This window comes from Diabrotica undecimpunctata, chromosome 6, assembly GCF_040954645.1.
Source record: "Diabrotica undecimpunctata isolate CICGRU chromosome 6, icDiaUnde3, whole genome shotgun sequence".
In the NCBI taxonomy this organism is placed as follows: domain Eukaryota; kingdom Metazoa; phylum Arthropoda; class Insecta; order Coleoptera; family Chrysomelidae; genus Diabrotica; species Diabrotica undecimpunctata.
The window spans coordinates 19,564,444-19,586,410 of NC_092808.1; the positions used below are offsets into that span (position 1 = coordinate 19,564,444).

Below are 21,967 nucleotides of genomic sequence, written 5' to 3' on the forward strand. Positions count from 1 at the left end.
GGAGGAGGTTTTGAGGAATGCGTGGGAGAGAAAACCCAGTAGGGATTTTGGAAAAAGAAACACTAGAAGTTCGGTACGAGATTAAAAACAAAAAAAGTGTTTTTGGTTTCTTCATAAAAGTTTAAAAGAAAAGTAAATATTTTTCTATCAGAGATCTACAAGTTCTTTGATAGGACACCAGGTTCTGAGAATTAGAAGCAGCAACAGATTGGAAATTTCAATTTCGATAAGAAATAGTTTCTTTGGGCAAAGATCAACGGAACCAGAAGGACTGGGTACCATAGAAGATGTTCCAATTTATAAATTAAATTTTTTTTAATTTACCAGAGACATTCACAGGGAGTGAGATTTAGAGTGGATTAAACATATTTTATCGGTGACTTAATAGAAACAATTTTCTCATTAATTCCTAAACCGGAGAGCACCTTAGGAAAATATGATTTTTGTGTTGTAAATGTTGACAATTTATCGTATGATTTTGTTCTGTTAAAAAATTTTATATCGTTTTAATAAGGAAAACCGAATGCGCTGAAAAATCATATTTTTCTGACGAAATTGATTTGCAGCTTCAATTATTCTAACCCTCAAATTGTTGTTCGTCCTCTATTGTTACAGAATACACTTTCTCTTTCATAAACCCCCAAAAGTCCATGGGGTTAAGACCTGGACTTTTGGGTGGTCAATAAATAGGTGCGTCACGACCCCTTTAAAACCAACGACCAGGATACTGCCTGCAAAGCTATTCCCGGAATTCATTACTGTAATGCGGTGGAGCGCCATCTTGTAGAAACCACATATTTTGCCTTATTGCAATATTCACTTCTTCCAAATACTCTTGTAAATCGTTTGCCAAGAACTGCAAGTAATTATCACCATTTAAATTGTTAGGAAGAAATACTGGGCCTATTAGATTGTTATCCACAATTCCTGCCCAAACATTAACTTTGAAAGTCCTTTGGTGATAAGTCGTTTTTTTGGCGTGAGGATTTTCGTCGGCCCAAATGCGCTCGTTATGATGGTTTGTTATTCCATTTCTACTGAAGATAGCCTCGTCGGTAAACAAAATATTTCTAATAAAATTAACATTTCCAGTATTTTCCATTAACAACCAATTGCAAAATCCATTCCTTTTAGGATAATCTTCAACCAATAACTCTTGAACCGGTGTTAAGTGATAGGGTTTAAGCAGCTGATCCTTCAAACGCCTCCAAACCCTTACGTGAGGAACATTTAGTTGAGCAGCTATTACGCTTGTACTTGTTCCAGGGACTTCTTCAATGATTTCTAAAATGTCTTCATCAGTTGTATCCGTTATTAGACGACCACTATTGCCAGCAACTCGCGGTTGGAATATACCCGTTTTCCGTAAACGACGATTCTTCTTCTTCTCATTGCGCCGTCTCCTTTCGAAGGTTGGCGATCCAAATGGCAATTGTAGTTTTGGAAACTGCTGCGCGAAAGATCTCTGCGGATGAGCGTGACGATTAATGGTCAGAAATAATCGTCTATCGGGTGTATTTCGATTGGGGTATTTTACTGCATAACGCCTTGCGGCTGCTGCACTATTTCCTTGACATTCACCTACGATATTCCCGATAGATTATTAAAATCATAATTTAATCTGATCCAACTTACCCAAAGTTAAATGCATATCTGCCATTTCCTGAAATGTGTAGGCCATTGTAATATCAAAATTTTTAATATTAATCTTATTCACACAATTATTGTATCCGTAGAAACTAATTGTAATTTTATGGCCAACTAGGAAAAAACTAGTTTTTTAAAGGCAAAAAAAGTTTTAAAAATAATGTGTTAAACTAATGATGTCACAAAATTCATTTGATTTGAACGTACTCAAAAGTTTGGGGGGATTTAGGGCTGCACACCCCCCTTAAAATTTTTCTGTGCGCTTAGATTTTGTTGTTTCTTTTGTAGAAAAATGCTATCAGAACAAGAAAGTAACGTGTCGATTTTTATTACAAAATGTCAAGTCGTTTAGGACATAATACAAAAAACAATTTTTATTTTGTAACTTCAAAGGGCTTTAACTTTTTTTGTGTACACTTTTGTACTAAGGTAAGTTGGATTCAATCAATTTATTTTTGTTCCCGGAATGCGTGATTTAATTTATGACATATCTTTTTGAAACACCCTGTATATAGATTAATTTTAATATATTAATAAAGTGCGTAATAACTCTGTTTTCAATGTCTTACATCTCTAGATTATGTGAAAATTTATAGATTAACCATCTCGAACTCATTGCCTTACTGCAAAAATTATATTACAAAACTTATTTACTTCATTTCTTGGAAATGCTACACTCAACAAATATTGACGCAAGTTCTCAGATCTCGTGTAATATTTTTTTATCACTATAAATAGTAATACCAACAAAATGCAACTTTTCTTAACCTTCGTCTTAACAAATTATCAAAAGAAAAAAAAATACCGTTTACGGTATTGTTGATAATCGTCATACAATCCGCAGAAGGGATGTTGTGTTCCTAGATATAATACAAATGACCAATAAATCTTAGATGGCCTTGGTTAAACAATAAAAAAGTGAGACAAAAGCCGACTATTACACTTTCTGGATTACTTGAACGAAACAAAATCGAGCCTTTACATCTGGTCGACGGTCGACTCGACTCTCGTGTTCTATTTAAGCTATTGTGTCGATGTCATGTGTGCACGTTGAATGAGCAGAGTTGGACTGGTCAAAGAAAGCAAAAAACTAGTTTTCTTCGTAACTTCTTACTTCTTTGTAATTGTGGATTAGCTCTAATACACAGCGAAGTAAAAAATATTGCAACTAAATTGGGTTTGATTCCCGGCACAGATACCAGAAATTACTCAATTTCAAACATAGCCACGACCATGCTTCGGAAGGCGCGTAAGCCGTCGGCCCTGGCTACACGTAAGTACACAGTCGTTAACACTAAAAACATGAGCCAGACGGTTATATAATAATAAACTGCTTAAAAAAACTGTAAAGCTTATTACAGACTATATTTTATATTCCTACAAAAACTGAAGCATTTATGTCTATAATATCAAGTATTTATTCTTGAGGATGCAGGCTATTTGGCCCACACGATAAAGAAAAGTCTTTAGCTTTTCTTTGGCAGACATCTGTTGACAATAAATAAATAATAATAATATAAAAGTAATATAAAAATTATATAGTTACAATTATTGGTTTTTTACTTACTAGTTGTGAGATTACAAATAAGTTTAGACTTTTTTAAAATATTTTCTTAAAATTATATTATTAGCATCTTTGGTTAATTACCATACATATGTACATCAATGGTATACAACTCATTTATGTCGAAAACAAAACCAGTAACAATAGTTTTTATTATTTATTTGAAATAAAATAATAAATTAGTCCAGTCAATTTTTGTCAAACATATATAAATTTTTCTAATGTTAGGATGTCGATAGAACATGAGATTGTCTGTTGGTACGCTAATATGTAACAATAAATGTTACTTCTTCTTCTTCTTGATGTGCCTATCCCTTACGAATGTTGGCGATCATCATGGCAATCTTTATCTTATCTGCAGCAGCGCGTAAAAGTTGCACATATGTTTTATTGAACCAGATTCTGAGGTTCTTTAACCAAGATTTTTCCTTGCAGGTTGGCTTGAAGGAGAGCATATCTGGATTCATTTCGCATAATATGTCCGACGAACTGTAACTTTCGGGATTTGATGGTCAGTACCTCTCGGTTCTTATTCATTTTTCTGAGGACCTCCTCATTTGTGACTCGGTCAGTCCACGGGATCTTAAGCATTCTCCGATATAGCCACATCTCAAATGCTTCCAGTTTTCTGCACATATCTTCGTTCAAAGTCAAGTGAAAACCTGAAGAACAGAAAAGCAGCAGGTAAATACGGGCTACCAAACGAATTACTGAAATATTGTGGAGCAGCAGTGACAGAACAATTAACAATATTAATTAATAATATTATAAATCACAATAAAATACCGGAATAATAGAGAACGAACTAATTCTACTATTCAAAAAAGCAGATAAAATACATCCAGAAAACTACAGAGATGTAAACTTGTGCTAATAAATCAGAGGATAAGTTTAGCAGATGAACAACAGGGTTTTCGTCATCTACAGATGCAATATTTGTTATAAAGCAAATTACTGAGAAATCACTAGAATATAATAGACCAGCATTGCTGTGTCTGATTGACCTAAAGAAAGCGTTTGACATAGTAAGACTCAAAGATGTAATCTATCTTCTGTATAATAGAGAGGTTCCTCTAAATATTATAAAAACTAACGAAAACATCTACCAAAACAACAAAATAGCAGTCAGAATAGATGGACAACTTAGAGAACCTATAGAAATAAGCAGCGGAATAACACAAGGGGATTCATTGAGCCCCATGCTCTTCAATTTGATCATGGATGAAATTATCAAAAGCCTTAACAAAGGAAGAGGATACAGAATGGAAAACAAAGAAATAAAAACACTCTGTTACGCAGACGACGCAATATTGATAGCCCAAGATGAAGATAGTCTGCAAAGACTGGTCCACAGATTTAAAATAAGAGCAAAAGAATAATTTAATGTGACAATGTCATCTCAGAAAACTAAAACAATAGTAGTTAGCAAAGAACCAACCAGATGTAAAATAGAAAGTAGTGGAAATAAAATACCTGGGAATTACACTGTCTAGCTATGGAGACCTGGACAAAGAAGTGAGAGATCAAGTACAGAAAGCAAATAGACTGGCAGGATGCCTTAATAACACTTTATGACGAAACAGACACAACGCAAAGGCTACTGGAAACGGCAGAGATGAGAGTACTGAGAAGAATTACAGAAAATACGTTGAGAGATCGAAAGAGAAGTGAAGACATTAAAAGAAAATGTAACACAGAATGTATAAATGAATGGACACAAAATAAAAAAAAAATAACCACATAAGCAGAATGGAGGAGACCCGTGTCGTCTAAATGGCAAGAGATAAGTCACCAATCGGCATAAGAAGTATCGGACGACCGCGCAAAAGATGGAGTGACCACCTTCCATAGAGGCACACATTAACAGAACACAAACTGTGATAGACGTATTAATCCGCCAATGAACAAGCAGAATTGCTTGTAAAGAGGAAAAAGAAGAAGATATTTCTACACATTTTATTTTTCTATATGTGTGTCATTTCTAGAAATAACCGCTTCTGTTCATTTTTCTCTTTCTCTAGATTTGAAACTTGTTAAAAATTAAATGTGTGATTTAAATTAATGGAGTGGTAGTCAAATAGCTTTGTGTTTTGTGAGCAATGATTCTGCTATGTAATGCACGAGAAGTTTCTCCTATATTAACCTTATCACAGTCTGAGCAAGGTATTCAATACACTACTTTGGAACTTTCCTTGGTTGTTAGAGGATCTTTATTTTGGTGTATAAAATAAATATGCTATAGTCATTTTCATCTTTTCGAATGCTTTAAATTATTTGAGAAGTTTCGATGTTAAGAATGGAATATAAGGTAAAGATCTAAAAGTTTGTGGTGTTGTTGGTACTAAGGTGTTAACTGTCGGGCTATTGTTTATTTCTTGGCTTGCCATTTTCACTGTGATTTGTTTTTTACTGTTTGTATTGCCGATCAATGTGATGGAGGCTGGAGAGTTTGTAGTAACAATTAGTTTATTAAGTAGACCTATGGGATAAGAATTTTTCATTTAGTATATTTTTCAGTCTCTTCAAACTTCTTCTTCTTCCTATGCCGTCCCCATTAACGGAGGTTGGCGACCACATTTTTAAAAGCTTCTCTGTCTTTTGCAACGTGGAATAATTCGTCTACAGTCATGTTTGTCCAGTCTCGAATATTTCGCAGCCATGACTTCCTCTTTCTACCTATTCCCTTCAAACTACGTTCTCTAAATGTTGGATGAGATTCTTGCAAAATGTTCAGAATAGTAATTTAATTCGGGCCCTCATTTAAAAAAATATTTTTAAGAATCGTACGATCATAATTTAACACTGCAATATATACATTGAAATACAATACTAAAAAGCATTTAAAGGAAAATATGGGACGATAACGGTTGTCGAAAATATTTTAAATGAAACAGCAAAGATAACCTCAGATTCAGCAAATACATTACACCTGATAATAAATATTTACAATTTATTATTAGTATCAACACATACAGATAATTGACTATGCAATTAAAACTGTCGATAAAACAATTAATGCTTGCGTAAAGCAACAATTTACAATATATGGGAGTGGCTATTGTTAAAGGAAACGGTAAAGTATTGGAGACTAAAAAATAATATTAATCTTTTGTGGTTATTTTGCTTTATTTTGTTGTGTTCCCGAAGACATGGCAATATTTAATTAAACACAAATAGCTCAGATCATGACCAAATAAGTAATAGGCTGTTCAATAAGTTTTGCGGTTCGACAAGAGAGGGCGCTGTTACTAGCCTAACTTTACCAGGGCACTTAACTAGAATACAAGCTAAATGGTAAACCAGATGAATCATCGTATTTAGTTTTAACTAAAATATTTATTTTAAAATAATTTTAGTATGTACGAATTTTTTATTTATTTTTTTTTTTCTAGGTAAGTTTACCACCGATTTTGATAGCTAGCAAAGATAGAAAACTAGTTAAGATCAATGATAGATCAGGTAAGTTTTAAAACTATTAACCTAACACAATCCGATGCTTGAAGGGGTATACGATTGAAAGGGCATTGTAACTTAAATTAAATCTGGATGGGGAGAAAGCCCAGAAGTTGTTGGGTACTATTGTGGGTAACATATAAATTAATCCAAGGGTAAGTTTAAGTAGTCGTGCAGTCACACTATTTTTTAGCTTCAAGTTCTAACTGTTTCCGAGAACTTTTCAAATTTATACTCTCAATGCTAGTACTAGGTTCTTCCATTTTTATTTAAATAAAAATATTTAACAAAAGCAATATATCGTTACACACAAAGACACCTGTATACTTCTAACACACAATGTACTTATAAGCAAGCAAGCAATTTAATTAAACCCAGCCTGTGAAACATGTTCACCCCTAAGAATTACGTTCGGGTGTAACAATTCATTGGAGCGAGGTGTATTATCTCGAGTAAAAACAGGAGTCACTCCACCGCGCTTCAATGCTCCAGACCATCCCTTTCCCCCTATAGCACTCTGATGCGCGATAGGGCACAACTATCACCCAAATGCTCTTCATGTGGGAGTCCTGGGTAATAGAACTCCAACATTGTTTCCTAACCGAATTCAAAACTCAGGACAGCGCATTGTCGCTATAATCCTGTGGTTTATTGGCGAACTAAAATTGCTTACTTGGGCCTTCAGTCTCCGCTCTGAGCTTGGCTCAGTGTTCAAGGGGTTGAGCCCTACGTGCCCGGGTTTTTGGGGTTTTTTGTAAGTTTTTTTTTGTTAGCTTGCGCCGGTTTTTGTTAGTGTTTTTTAATTTTATTTTGGTGGACGAGGCCGTCTTTTGTGTTTTTTGATTTTTTTTGTAGGTAGCCTGAAACAAAAAGTCATAATTAATACAATATCTATATTATAACATTGAAAAATATATGCAAATATGTGACAGTATGACAATATAGAGTTTGTCCACTTAGGCAACTGGGCCCACGTTGTATTTTGCGATTGTCCACGAGTGTTTTGAGCTACGAACTATCTTATTTGTGCGATGTTGTTGTTGTTTTTTGAATAAGAAAAACAGCAGTAAGATAGTAGCAACAGAGATGGAATGCCTGCGAAGATGCTGCAGAATAACAAGAATGGATAGGAGAAGTAATGACGAAATAAAGCAAAGAACATCAATAGAAACAGACATACTAACATATTTATAGAACAAAAAAGACTAAAGTGGTATGGACATGTAAGAAGAACTAGCGACAGCAGATGGATAAAGAGAATAACCGAATGGAACCCCATAGGAAGGAGGAAAAGAGGACGAAGCCGAAAATCCTGGAGGAACGAAGTAGACGACGCCATGAATAAGAGAGGCCTAAACGATGGAGAATGGGACAACAGATAGAGATGGAAACGGTTGAGCGAGGGAAGGCCCAGATGTTGTTTTTTGTAGCGTTTTCTCTCTGGTGTTTTGTTTTCTCTCTGGTGTGATGTACTTATAACTCTGAGAAAACTAAATATATACTGACTATAAACGCACTCTTTCTCCGCTAGTTACACGCTTTCTGGTAACATTCATTGCGATAGCTAAACGATACGAAAGTCCCAACTTATCACGCTCGTGAGTCATTTCACTTATTATTTGTCAAACTATAGTAAAATTAATTTTAAATGCATGGCATGGAGTGGAATCACCAAAATATCCATCAACAAATCGCTGGTTCAAATCGGCTTTAAAATATGCTTTCCTTTTTTTTTCATGATTTATATTCAGAACTAAAATATATTATTCAATAATGCTAGTAAAGTGGATTGTAATTCTTTATTTTTGAAAAAGTTTTAATTTTCCTTTTTTTTTAAATTTGTATAGAATATTCAACCACCAATTTCATACATAACTCCTTTGCTAAGTTTTACTGAATTGGAATGGAACTATTTACAAATATTGTTATAAAAAATGTATTTTTATTGTCAAATATCGAACTATCCTAAACCCTCTGTCAGTAACAGAGGCCGGCAAAGTTTGGATACTAAAATGGCGGCCGTCAATGCTAGAAGCAGGTGTGTGTCATATCCATAATATGTATGCAGGAATTCACTCGATCTCTAGAGATACCACCAAATGTTCCTCTTCTCAAAAGTTCGGTGCTTCTTGCATTTTGCCTTTGAGTTTCCAAACAAGATTCAATCAAGAAATTTCATCTAAAGTCACTTTGAAAGTTCGCCGTTTGTTTGCTCTATTCAAATTGGAAATTCTGTGTTGCTTTTTGGTGTGGGTTAAAGGGAAACACCGACGCCACATCTGAAAAATTAAACTCAATTTTAAGTTGGAAAATGTATACAGAAAATTTGTTGAAACACTCTACTTTAAAAAATATTAAACTGTTTTATATTTTTATTTTATAATTAGTTTAATGGTTAAAAAGAAAAGAATAAGCTAAATTGCATAAAAATTCTTCGCAAATTTCTTAAGGTACTTAGCTATTTTAAAGTTAATTTTCCTCACCCTTATTTCCTGCATTACTATGTTACATTGTATTTTTGCCTATATTTAGTTTACATTTTTTCTCCCTTTGTTGCTGCTTAAAGTTTTAACTCAAATTTATACCACATATGTATGTAGCGTCCTCTATCAGTTACATCAACGTATGCATCAAATTATAATTCCTTACACTCAAAAGCCTCCCGTTATATATTTTTTACATAAATGTCCACAAACATGACAGTTATAAAGAAAAATAAAATTTTAAATTTACCAGCCTGTATCTTTCTATCAATATTTTTATTAAAGCAAGTCGGCTTAAATCGAAATATTTTAAAGTGTAGAATCTACTGCTTCTTTTTGTACAATTACTTAAGGACCACCCAGTATGGAAGAAAAAAAAATTGATATAAACTGTAATAATTATCGAAGACTCTGTGTTATAACATTCCTTTTTATTCTTCACCATGGTGACAGCTGTAATATATCGTAATATCGTGTACTTTTTTATCAATTATTTTTTCCCCAACCATACCATTTCCAGAAGTGCAGTTACACCAGGATTATATTTTTCTATAGTGCCAATAAGTGTCCGTAATAATTTTAATTCATAATTGTTTTTTGCGCCAAGTTGCCTAGATTTCAATCCAGACATTACTACTTGAATTTTCATAAGTATATTTTATACTGTAGGAGAGTTAGCCCTACGTCCAACCCCCAACCTAAAGGATCGAGTACACTTCTTTTAAGGACGTCGTAAAAGCCGTTTGTCAAGGCGTCTAGATTTAAAGCGCTGGACACTGACTCTCAGTCATCCCATCAGATTTATAGGATATTAGATAGGATTTGTCAGTTCATCGATGTATGTTGACAAAGAACATTTCAGAGCATGACAGAGTTAGCATGTAATGACAGCAGCACTTAGGATGGTTTTTCCTGATGACACTTCTCCTTTCTCAACTTTGCTTTGGACCGGCCATTTTAAAATACCAAACAGAATATCAATAAGAATGGAAAGAGAAAAGTGATTTACCCTAGAAAATTCTTGCTTTAACAACTTCTTTTATCAACTAAAGCAGTTAAAGCATCAAGTAAAGCAGTAAAGTTTTAACAGATAACGGAAAAATGTCTCACGCACAGTAGCCAACTACCAACACCACCACCAGTACCTAGAAGATAATAGGAAGAACTAAATAAACGGGATCAAAGATCAAAAGGATACCTATTTTCAACATTGGTGGATAATACAGTGACATAGGGCTTTATTGATAAATAAATACATGCCGACGGACATAAAGACTGCAGTAAACAATTTTTGATGAAGATGCTGCAGATATGAATTACAAGACCATTATAAAAACGGACCAAATCAAAAAAGTAATGTATACACAATCTTTACTTACATATACCATAGAGAGAAAACACCGCATTGAAACGGCCAAATGAGAAGAATGGCAGATAATACACTTCCAATAAATAAGGAAGCATATTCCTAAGGATGCATAGACTCAATCTATGAATACATATAAATGAAAGAAGCAATGACAAGATTTTTTTATTTACTTACCAGATTCGTGAAAAATTTACATATCACAATTTACTGTTTATGTAGAATTAGATTGCCTGATTAATTAATTAAAACCGTAAAAAATGATAAAAAAATCGATTGGCATAACTCATAAATTATTATCAGCACAAAATAGCAACCACTTACCTCTTTCGAATGTTGTAGATATCAGCCAAGAAGAAGAGGATTCGAGTCTCTTCGTCATGGCATGAAGTAAAGAAATGAGGTCTGCGATGACGTCGGACAGCAATGAGATTTCAGCGTTCTGAGCTGTAGGTGTACACGCCGCACGAATGTTAACTGAGTTATACCCTTTTCACCGAGGGTGCGATCTTATTTATGTAGGTCGATTGCGTGAGATTTACAAAATCTCGTTCGCACAGGTTGAGAGACGTAATAAATTAAGTAATTCTCAAGTTAATCTTTAAAAATCTATTAACCTCTAAATCTAGAAACCTTCTACTACAACCAGCATAAAATTTTCTTTATTAAACAGATTAAAATGTAGATAAATAATTAATTTTCTATCGTCTTTTCTATTTTTAATTTAAATTTTGGGGTCAGGATTGAAGAGAGAGAATCTTAAAAAGTACGAGGCGTCATCACTTCAAAGCGACTTTATTATTTATGCCAAGTATAGAGATGAAATATTAATGCTACCATAAAAATCACGGTACTTCCAATACTTAACAAACGTAATTAACGACCGATCTTTTATCTATCTAATGATTTAACAGTCCCAACCCAGTAACCTTTAAATTGGCGTGTTCACATACATATATTTCTCCGGTAGGCATATTTTCAATTTTTGATTACGGGCTAGTGGGAAATAAATGATCTTATTTACAAAAGTACATGTTCAATAATAATAAATCATGGCCACGACTATTATTACAGTCAGACTTCAATTAACTGGTTCACATTTACATAACTGGAAAATAATCAACGAGAATTTCTAACCGTTTGTTTTACTTCATGAAGCATATACAGAAAAATATTAACGATGGAAAATACTACAAATAGAGAAAATAAGTTAATTTTCTTGAAATAGGTTCATATTGGACTGGAATTTTTATGTACTATTCAATAGAAACTGTCCTGAAGTGTTGGCGAAGGATAGTAAAGATCAATTAACAAACTTAAGTATCTACTCTTCTACTAACCGTTCAATAAATGAACAAAAGAGTAAAGATAAATCATTTTAATGTTCTATTGTAGAATTACTATTGTTGAGCGTTTTATAGACGTACCATGATTAAGAATTTGTGGTGTAATATGAGTGTAATGAGTACAATATTTTCTCGAAATGAATCGCTTCTTTTTGCCTTTTTAATCCCAGATAAAGATCGATCTAACATGAAAAATCAACATAAGGTCAAATGCTTGTGCTGAACCAAAAGTAAAAATATAATTGTGCATAATGTCTATAAATATTTTATTAGTCATGTGCGAGTATTTTGCCATCTGAAGAACACAAGGAGAAAGGAGAAATAGATAATAAGAAAAACAAGTTGAAATATTATTTTATATGGAATTAAACCACAATTGTTTTTACTTACTTACTTTCCGTGTCCGGAACACCAACATCTTTAAATTTTGTGTTTCCAATGGTTGGCCACATAGATGGCCCTGTCATTCGGTAAGAATAGGTCTTCTTTTGTGCAGGTCTCTCTCATCTCTGTGCATGATAGTAGATGGTGACTATTTTGAACCGCGCCACAGTCGCAGGTATCGTCCTCCTGGTATCCCCATTTCTTCAGGTTACTAGCACAACGTGAAACGCCAGTTCTTAGTCTGTTTAGCGCTTTCCATTTGGGATACGGCAAATTGTGTCCAGCGGCCATTTCCTCTGAGGGAGCAATATGTGTTGTAGCTGACGCTTGCCATAGGTGTATTCGGCGCGTTTTCAACTCTTCGGGAAGGGATCGTGATTTTTTCAAAAAGCTTTTCCGAGATCTACTTGGCTGAACTTGGTGGTCATACAAGGGATGTCTTCGATCCGTCTCCTGCTTCTTTCGTTCTATCTCTGACGTGACCTGTCTTCTGATAGCAGGTGGAGCGATTCCAACTATAGGGTAGACCTCTTCGATAGGTGTCGGTTTCAAGCAACCAGATATACGAACCGTTTCATTTAACGCAACATCGACGTTTTTAGCGTGAGCAGAGTTTTCCCACACTGGTGCTCCAAACTCGGCGGCAGAAAAACATAATGCTAAGGCAGAAGTACGGAGAGTGTGTGGTTTTTTTTTTTGGCTTAGACTTATCGTCATACAGCCAGACACAAAAGGACTAAGACAGTCATCATCATAATTATTTACCCAAATGCCCTATCAAAATAAAAGATTACATCGATATTAGGAGAACAGGGACACACTCTTCTCGCCTAGGGACCTATCAAGGCATTTATTTATATAAGACACAACAACACTAGGTCACGGAGAGGAGGAAGTTATACAAATGGTTTAAATCAAAGGTAACAAGATTAACTAAATAATTTTTAGAGAATTATAATGATAATTTGCTGTCTTTTAAAAATTTAATTAAAGAGTTGTAAATATCTACAGAGCTAAGTGATAATAAATATAGTATATTCCAAGGAGCTGCTATTTTATATTTTAATAAATCATTTATAAGTTTGGATGAGTAGACTGTTTTTAGAACAACCAAAAAATATACGATCTAAATCACTTTCCTCTCCACAATGCTCACATTTGTCATCATCCAAAACCTTTATTTTAAATAAGTGCTTTGGATAACATGCGTGTCCGAAACGTATTCTAATAATGGAGGTTATGTGCCTCCTGGAAGCTCTAAAAGACTTGTACCACGGAAATTTGGGAATATCTGGCTGAATTATCGAGTATCTATTTTGGTTCACAAAAGAGGATTCCTTCCACTGGTAGCTCCACTCTCGAAGCAATGTTGACTTGCAACAAACAATACTGTCAGAAAGCGTTACTTTATGTAGAATACCAGTATCGGTTAAAATGCTTTCTTTGGCTAATAAGTCGACATATTCATTATGTTCAAATCCTGCATGTGCTTTAATCCAGAGAAAATGTACATTGATTCCTTTCGTTAAAAGAGTTTGAATAATATGTTTATTTCTATAAATGTATGGGCAGTCTTGTAAGTTTGGTGGTCCATATTTACCAATGGATTTTAACACTGCTAAGGAGTCCGATAAAATTATGTGGTATGAGTGTGTGGTTGTGCTCCCCATTTTGTGTTTGTTAGTTTGCGGATGATATTATTTCCGTCGCTTACTTTTTTCTTGATATCTTGACAGTGATATCGATAAGAGAGAGTTCTATCCAGACGTACACCGAGGTATTTTGGCGTCTCATTGTGTTCCAGCATCTGACCACGCCATTCCACCTCCAGTGTCCTTCGGGCATGCTTGTTTCTAAGGTGGAAAGCACACACCTGGGTTTTTGTAGGATTGGGTTTCAGATGGTTTTCGTTATAGTATAGTGCTAAGTCTTCTAGGGCATCTGTCAGTTTTACTTCGACTTCATTGAAGGGACTTCCCTGAGTTGCCACAGCTGTATCATCCGCGTAAATAAACTGTCTTGTTTGTTGGTTTTTGAGTTGGTCGTTGGTGTAAATGTTGTATAGTAATGGCGCGAGGGCACTTCCCGGTGGGAGTCCATTTTTTTTGATCCCTCTACCGACTGTTCTTGGACTGAAACGTTACGTAGAAGCGTCTATTCTGGAGAAGACATTTCATTAACCTTGTTAGTCGGAAATCCTTTGTAATTTCATAGAGTTTTACTAGCAGCCGTTGATAGTTAACTGTGTCATAGGCGGCAGTCAGATCTATGAACGCTACTCCTGTTATTTCTTTCCGTTCAAACCCATCTTCAATATGTTGGGTGAGATTAAGAGTTTGACTGCAGCAGCATTTTCCGGGTCAAAACCCTGCTTGTTCAGCAATAATTTTTGTGTCCACAGATTCAGCGATCCGGTTCAGTATCATTCTTTCGGACGCCTTGAAAACGTGAAACGTGAAAAATATACAACGATAGATTGCTCGAAATACATATTCGGAATATTTGGTTCAATGTTTTAAGCAAGATAGAATCCATTTATCCTTGTCAAAATATTCTTACTTGTACTTGAAGATTTAAAGATTATAAAGCTTCTTATAGAATTCCAATTCATTTAGTAGTTTTTTAGAAAAAAAAATCCCAAAAATCACTAATTATTACGCCTAAAAAAATTTACTTAAAGAGATTAGTTTTTTTTTTGTTTTTTTTTTTGTTTTAATGGCATAGGCAAGTGCCATATAGCCAGTCACAACATGAAAATTTTCTACCCAGAAAGAAAGATTGTGTAGTACAATATAAAAAGATAATATAAATTTCAAACTTAAGTGTTATTTTTAAGCATTAAAATTATTATTAAGGATAGGATAGAGATCAAACATGGACACTCGTTTCTCGTCTAGGGACCCATCAAGACATTGCTTTTAAGACAAACTAGATTTGGTCACGGATAAAAGGTAATAACAAATGGGGTAAAACAGAGGTTAGGATTCTAATTGCAGTTAAATATTAAGCTTACTTTTGCAAATAAACTCCATCAAACATTCATTTACAACTCTTATATTTAGAGATAGCAGATAGCACATATTGTACGGAGGAAAAATTTTGATGTTGACTAAATTTTTTATTAGATCTTCAGTTTGTTTTGTGTATTTTTTACATTCGAAGAAAATGTGATCTAGATCACCTTCTTTTTGACAGTCTGGACATAAATTTGAATTTACGATTTTTAGTTTGGACAGATGACTAGGATAGCAGGCGTGTCCAAATTTTATTCTAATTATGGATGTTATATACCTTCGTGGAACAGAATAATTTTTAAACCAATAATCACTTGGGATTAAAGGCTGTATAGAAGCATATTGCGAGAAAGACTGCGTGCTATATATGTGCCAAGATTGTTTCCATTTACTATTGATATTATTTTTAATTATTGTTAATGCGTCTTGTCTACAGATTTGGTGATCAGCTTGCGTTCCGGTATTAATGGCATTTTTAGCTAATAGGTCAACATGTTCGTTGTATTTAAGACCTATATGTGCTTTAACCCACAAAAAATGAACAACTCTTCGATTTTTATAAAGGTCATAAACAAGTTTTTTAATTTGAAACACATATATATTTGAGTTATTACTAGGAAAATTTAAAGTTTCAATGGCTAACATAACAGACAATGAGTCAGATACTATTGTAACAGATGTATTCTGAGTGTTTTCAAAGTATCTTGATGCTTCATATATTCCTACAGCTTCAGCACTAAAGATTGAAAAACTATGATTGAGTCGACAAAGTTTTTCTGTATTAGTTGATGGAATGTAGAAAGCACACCCAATACCAACAATAGACTTTGAGGCATCCGTATAAATAACTAAAGAGTCTGACAGACTAGATAAACAGGACCTCAAAATATTCGAGCTAACAGAAGAATTTACATGGTAATTCGGTTGTATCACAGTAATGGGTTGCAAGCACGAATAGAAATGTTCGATGTTAAGATTATCCTCTGATTTAAAGTCATAATCAAAATTTGTCATGCTTCTAAAAGCCTCACAAAGTGGAGGTGAGTTCTTAAGTCTCCAATATTGATTAGTCAAATTTTCTTCGTTCAGTTTTCTGATATTTGAGTAGAGAGTAGTGTTACGATTTTGTATATTAATAACAAACTTTTGACTGAGGTATTCTCTTCTATAGCCCAAGGGATTTTCTAGAGCTTCCACATGTAGAGCATTAATAGGCGTCGATTTCATGGCACCCAAACAAATACGCAATGCTGCGTTTTGAAACACATCTATTGTTTTCAGAATATGTTTACTTGCTGAACCATATAATATGCATCCATAATCGATAATTGATCTAAAATAAGATCGGAAGAAAAGCAAAGAAGTTTCCACATCTGCACCCCACCATGTTTTTGTAATTGATTTGAGGAAATTTAGACCCTTCTTACATCTATCCAACATAAACTCAACGTGAAGTTTCCAAGTTAACTTGCGATCGAGAATCATTCCCAAATATTTAATTGAAGAACTGAAATTAAAATCATACCCATTCAATTTTATCTGATTTAGTTTTGGGATATTGTTTCGAGTGAAAATACTAATACTTGATTTACTTGATGCAATTTCAAACCCATTTTGTTTGAACCAACTTTTGGATCTATCATGTATTTTTTCTAAAGTTTGAATGCAGTTATCGTATTTTTTGGTAGAAGAATACATAAGAAAGTCATCAGCATACTGTATTATTTTAAAGCTAAGATTTTTAATGGAAATGTTATGTAAATCTGCAGTATAGATATTAAACAATAGAGTGCTTAAAACTTATCCCTGCGGTAGTCCCTGTTTATTATAACGAGGACCTATAAGTTTATTATTGTTTGTTCTCAGGTAAATTTTTCTGCACGAATAAAAGTTAAGAATAGTGTTTACCAATTGTGGTGGTATATGAAAATTTTTTATTAATTTTTCCATCAAAATATCGAGACAAACACTATCATATGCTCCTTCTATATCTAATACTATTGTCGGTAAATAAATATTACTTGAGAAGGAGTTCTGAATGTCCGTTACCAATGTGGCAAGTGCATCTATGGTACCACAGCCCTTTCTGTACCCAAACTGCAAATCTGAAAGTAACTTCTTTTTATCCAACCACCATTCCAATCTATGTTTAATCATCCGTTCCAAAGTTTTCAGTACACAAGACATAAGTGAGATAGGTCTATATGAGTGAACGGAATTAGGATCTTTCCCTTGTTTGAGTATGGGGATCATGATTACATCTTGAAATTGAGCTATTACTGAATTATTCATGATTATATCATTAAATATTTCCAATAGTAAAATTTTGGCACTTTTGGGAAGATATAGTAACATTGGATATTTAATATTATCTAAACCTGGACTAGTACTATTTCGATTTTTTAAGGCAAATTCCAATTCTAATGTATTAAAAGATTCCAACAAAAAATGATATTGCTTATTGAAAGAATAGTCAAAAGTTTTGCAATTTTTTACAGACGGTGGAGCAATTTGATAGAAAAATTGTTCTTCTAAGGAATCGTCAAAACATTTTATAGAAGAAATTGGTTTTCTGTTTAATTTTCTAGCTTGATTCCATAAGCTTGCTGATGGTATATTTTTATTCAACTTTGAGCACCAATCAATCCAGCTCTTTTTGGCTTTATTTTTTAGAAATATTTTGGCTTCTGATACAAGTTTTTGGCATTGTATGTAATTGGCCATTGTAGGAGATTTCTTATATAATTTAATAGCTTGTCTTCTGTTATTCACAACATTACTACATTCATTATCCCACCAAGGAGGCGGAAGATGATTTTTGCTAGTGAAAGGTTTAAATGCAGGTATTGCCTTTTCTGCAGCCTCATTTATGCTATTAATAAGAAAGCAATACTTTTCGCCAGTGTTTTCAAATTCCATATTATTCTCAAAGAGAGAGTCTACAACATCTGTATACAGTTTCCAGTTTGCTTTTTTAATATTCCATTTACTTTGGGTCCTTTGGGTACTTTGGTTAGGTAAAATTTTTCCATTTGAATGGGAGGCGTTGGCAACTGTTATTAAAATAGGGTAATGGTTCGAACCAAGTGTATCTAAGAAAACAGACCATGTAATTTTTTTTGCAATATCTGAAGAACTAAAAGTAACATCTAACATAGAATCATTAACACCAGGCCGATTTAAACATGTAGGTTCGCCAGTATTTAATATTACTAACTCTAGATCATCTGCAACCATCTCTAGTTGCTTTCCAATATTTTCAAATTTTTTTTAGATCCCCACATTACATTATGTGCATTCATGTCTCCACCTATTATAAGGGGAGCTTTTACTTGAGAAAAAACTTTAACCCAATCATCTGTTTTAGTTTTATTTGGTGCTCGATAAATTGATAAAAATTCAATTTAGTAGTTTTTTAGAAAAAAATCCCAAAAATCACTAATTATTACGCCTAAAACAATTTACTTGAAGAGATTAGGGAAATTGTTTTTTTGTTATAAGTTGGTTGTTAATAACAATTTCCGGCCCATTTGGAAAAATTAAAAAGAACATACATTTGAACTTGAAAAAAATACATTTTAACTAAAAAAAATACAAGATCGAATAAATAGTCAGTTTAAGCTCTGCTTATAGGGGTAAACCGCTCGCATAATTACTGTTCCACCTTAAACTTTTATAAATTTTCGGCGCCTCTATTTATTTTTTTTTTCTTGATGTTCTCTCTTATATTCCTGGTGATATAAGGTGTACTTAATAAGTAAGTTGAAACAATAATAAATATTAATAAAACCATAAATATTAAAGTCCGTCTCATCGTCCATGATCTTTCATGCAGATTCGAGAGACAGAGAAGGGGCCGAGTGGGTACGGGCAGCCGTGTGTAGCCATAATTCAGCGGGCTTCGAGTTCTCAAAGGGCTCTATTAACAATAGATTGTCACATTCAGGTTCTAGCATAAATAAGTGAGCATTGTCGTGGCCCTTTTCAAACGGATTTAATTAGAGATATTCGGAATTTAATTTGAGATGACGCGTTCTCTTCTTAGTCGGGAACAGAGGTATTAAGAATTCATTGCTGAAGTCATATTTATCAGGAATTTTATCCGGAGAAATAACTGCAGTAGTGGCATAGCCGGGAGAGCTGGTAAGGGCACAAATGTTCCTACGACTGAATTTTATCACTATTAAATGGTTGGAAAAGTATTTAGAGCTTATTTAAATATTTTATTTTTATTATTCTTAATATTCTTATAACATGAACTTACTTAATTCCTTATTTTATTCTGTCTATAAATTTTTCACATTAAAATTTTCTCTATTCATATTTTTGATCAAAACTGCGAAACACTTGCACACGATTACCACATATCTGTGAGAAAATCATTAATTTTCCCCAAAACGCTAGAGTTAATATATTTTTAAAGATTAACTTAAGAATCACTTAATTTATTACGTCTCTCAACCTGTGCGAACGATATTTTGAAAATCTCACACGATTGACCTATAATAAATAAGATCGCACCCTCGGCGAAAAGGGTATAACTCAGTCAAAATTTTTGCGGCGTGTACATCTACAGCTCAGAACGCTGAAATCTCATTATTGCCCGACGTCATCGCAGACCTCATTTCTTTACTTTATGCGATGACTCGAATCCTATTCTTCTTAGTTGATATATACGACATTCAAAAGAGGTAAGTGGTTGCTATTTTTTATAATTTTTTACGGCTTTAATTAATTAACCAGGTAATCTGATCCTACATAAACATTAAATTGTGTTATGTATTCATAGATTGAGTCTATGCATCCTTAGGGATCTGCTTCCTTATTTATTGGAAGTATATTATCCGCCATTCTTCTCATTTGACCGTTTCAAGGCAGTGTTTTCTATCTATGGTATATGTAAGTAAAGTTTCTGTATACGTTACTTTTTTGATTTTGTCCGTTGTTATATGGTCTTGTAATTCATATTTGCAGCATCTTCATCAAAAATTGTTTACCACAGTATTTATGTCTATCGGCATGTATTTATTTATCAACGAAGCCCTATGTTACTGTATTATCCACCAACGTTGAAAATAGGCGTTGTCACGGGTAACGGATCTAGCACCACAAGATGGTGTCGTCACGTGTTCTTTACATCGATTCACTACTCTCGATTAATTCATTTCTAGTCATTATATCTTTACTCTAAGCAGTTTTAAATTAAAAACTGCATGAAACATAACTAACAAAATATAGTCATTAAATATGAAGTAAAAATAGAGAATATCTGTCTTTGTTGTGGGAGCTGTGGGCTCATTTTTAGACTTGATGTCCAACATATTAGGAGTACAAATCAGCACTAACTAGCTATGCCATCAGAGACATCCTTTGCAGTTAAAACAACTTCTAGACCGGAGTTTATTGTTGGAACCAGCGATAAATTTTTAGCTTGTAGATCGGTATGTGCTCTTATTTCGATTGTATTATTTAGTTCAGATATCATATCATCGGACCATAGTTGAACGAGAGGTAACGCAGCAGCCACAGCGACCTGAGACGTATTTGTCGCAGCAACTGAATCATCTGCTTGTTTTGAAGGTTGTATCAAAATCTGTTTGGACTGGACAGAGCTCATCACTGTTGCAGGCTGAGGAGGCTATTTGCACAGTAAATGCCTTGCCATATACTTTGTTGAACAAGCTAGCGATCTGAAGATGCGTAACAACACGTCCATAATGTGCCTTTAGTCATTTACTAATTTCTTGGCTGTAGAAGACTCTTCAAAGGCCCAAAAAATTAGACGTCAAAAAGTTGCATACGATGAGTGCAGAGTGGAGGCAGACAAGTAACATGAATACCGTTTTCTTTTGGATATTCCAAAGTTTCAATGCCTTTATCACTTGCATGTCCATCGAGAATTAGAATTACTTTATCGTCAATGCTTGCTTTTAGATACTTTATCCATTTCATAAATATTTCGGTGGTTATCCAGCCCGATTGTTGAGCTACACTTAAGAAGGTGCTTCATAAAATATATGAGTTCGTTTTTTATATTTTTTCTAGGAAATATCATCATCAACGGGATCAAAGTTCCAACAGCATTAATACAACAAACGACAGTGGTGTTCGGTCCACACTCCACACTAAACTTTTCAGGTGTTTGTACTGTAGATAGCCCAGATTCTAGCATGCTTCCCATATTGTTATGGTAGCAGGGTCCATTTGTGAGTCTTCCAGACACTTAGGCCTTCTAAGGCGGGTCGATTATAGTACCTGGTCTTCGAAATTTCTGGAGCCCAGGCTGCTCCGGGCTCCAATATCTGCTATAATCAACGGGGGCTCCAAATCTGAGCTCTTCCTACCATTGAGAACGTCTAATCCTTTAGTAACCTTGTGGTTTCATAGAAAGGCACAAGTCTCTTTAAGGATAACTCCCTCATTTGGCTCGGTTGTGCAAAGGCCGAACTCAGGATCTGCCACCTCTGATAAGCCAGTGTCGGTCACTTCCAGAGGACAAGGATCACAAAGACGGCATCGCAGGCCATCCGCCAATCCAAGCAGATGAAGGTGCCACCCACAGTGGCCGGTAAGCATACAGACCACCATAGAGCATCTTCTACGGTCTAGAAGGAGAAGTTATGCTGTTGTAAGACTTTTGGATATGGCCACTATGTGGAGCCTAGCGTGTCTCATACCTCTACAACTGGCCCAGGAGTCCTGGAACCTCC

The 21,967-nt window shown here is 34.4% G+C and overlaps 1 protein-coding gene across 1 annotated transcript in view; it reads left to right on the forward strand.

Moving 5' to 3' along the window:
- Positions 1 to 21,967, forward strand: part of LOC140443256 (zinc finger SWIM domain-containing protein 5-like) — a 418,589-nt gene that overhangs the window by 122,918 nt on the left and 273,704 nt on the right. The window lies entirely within an intron of this gene.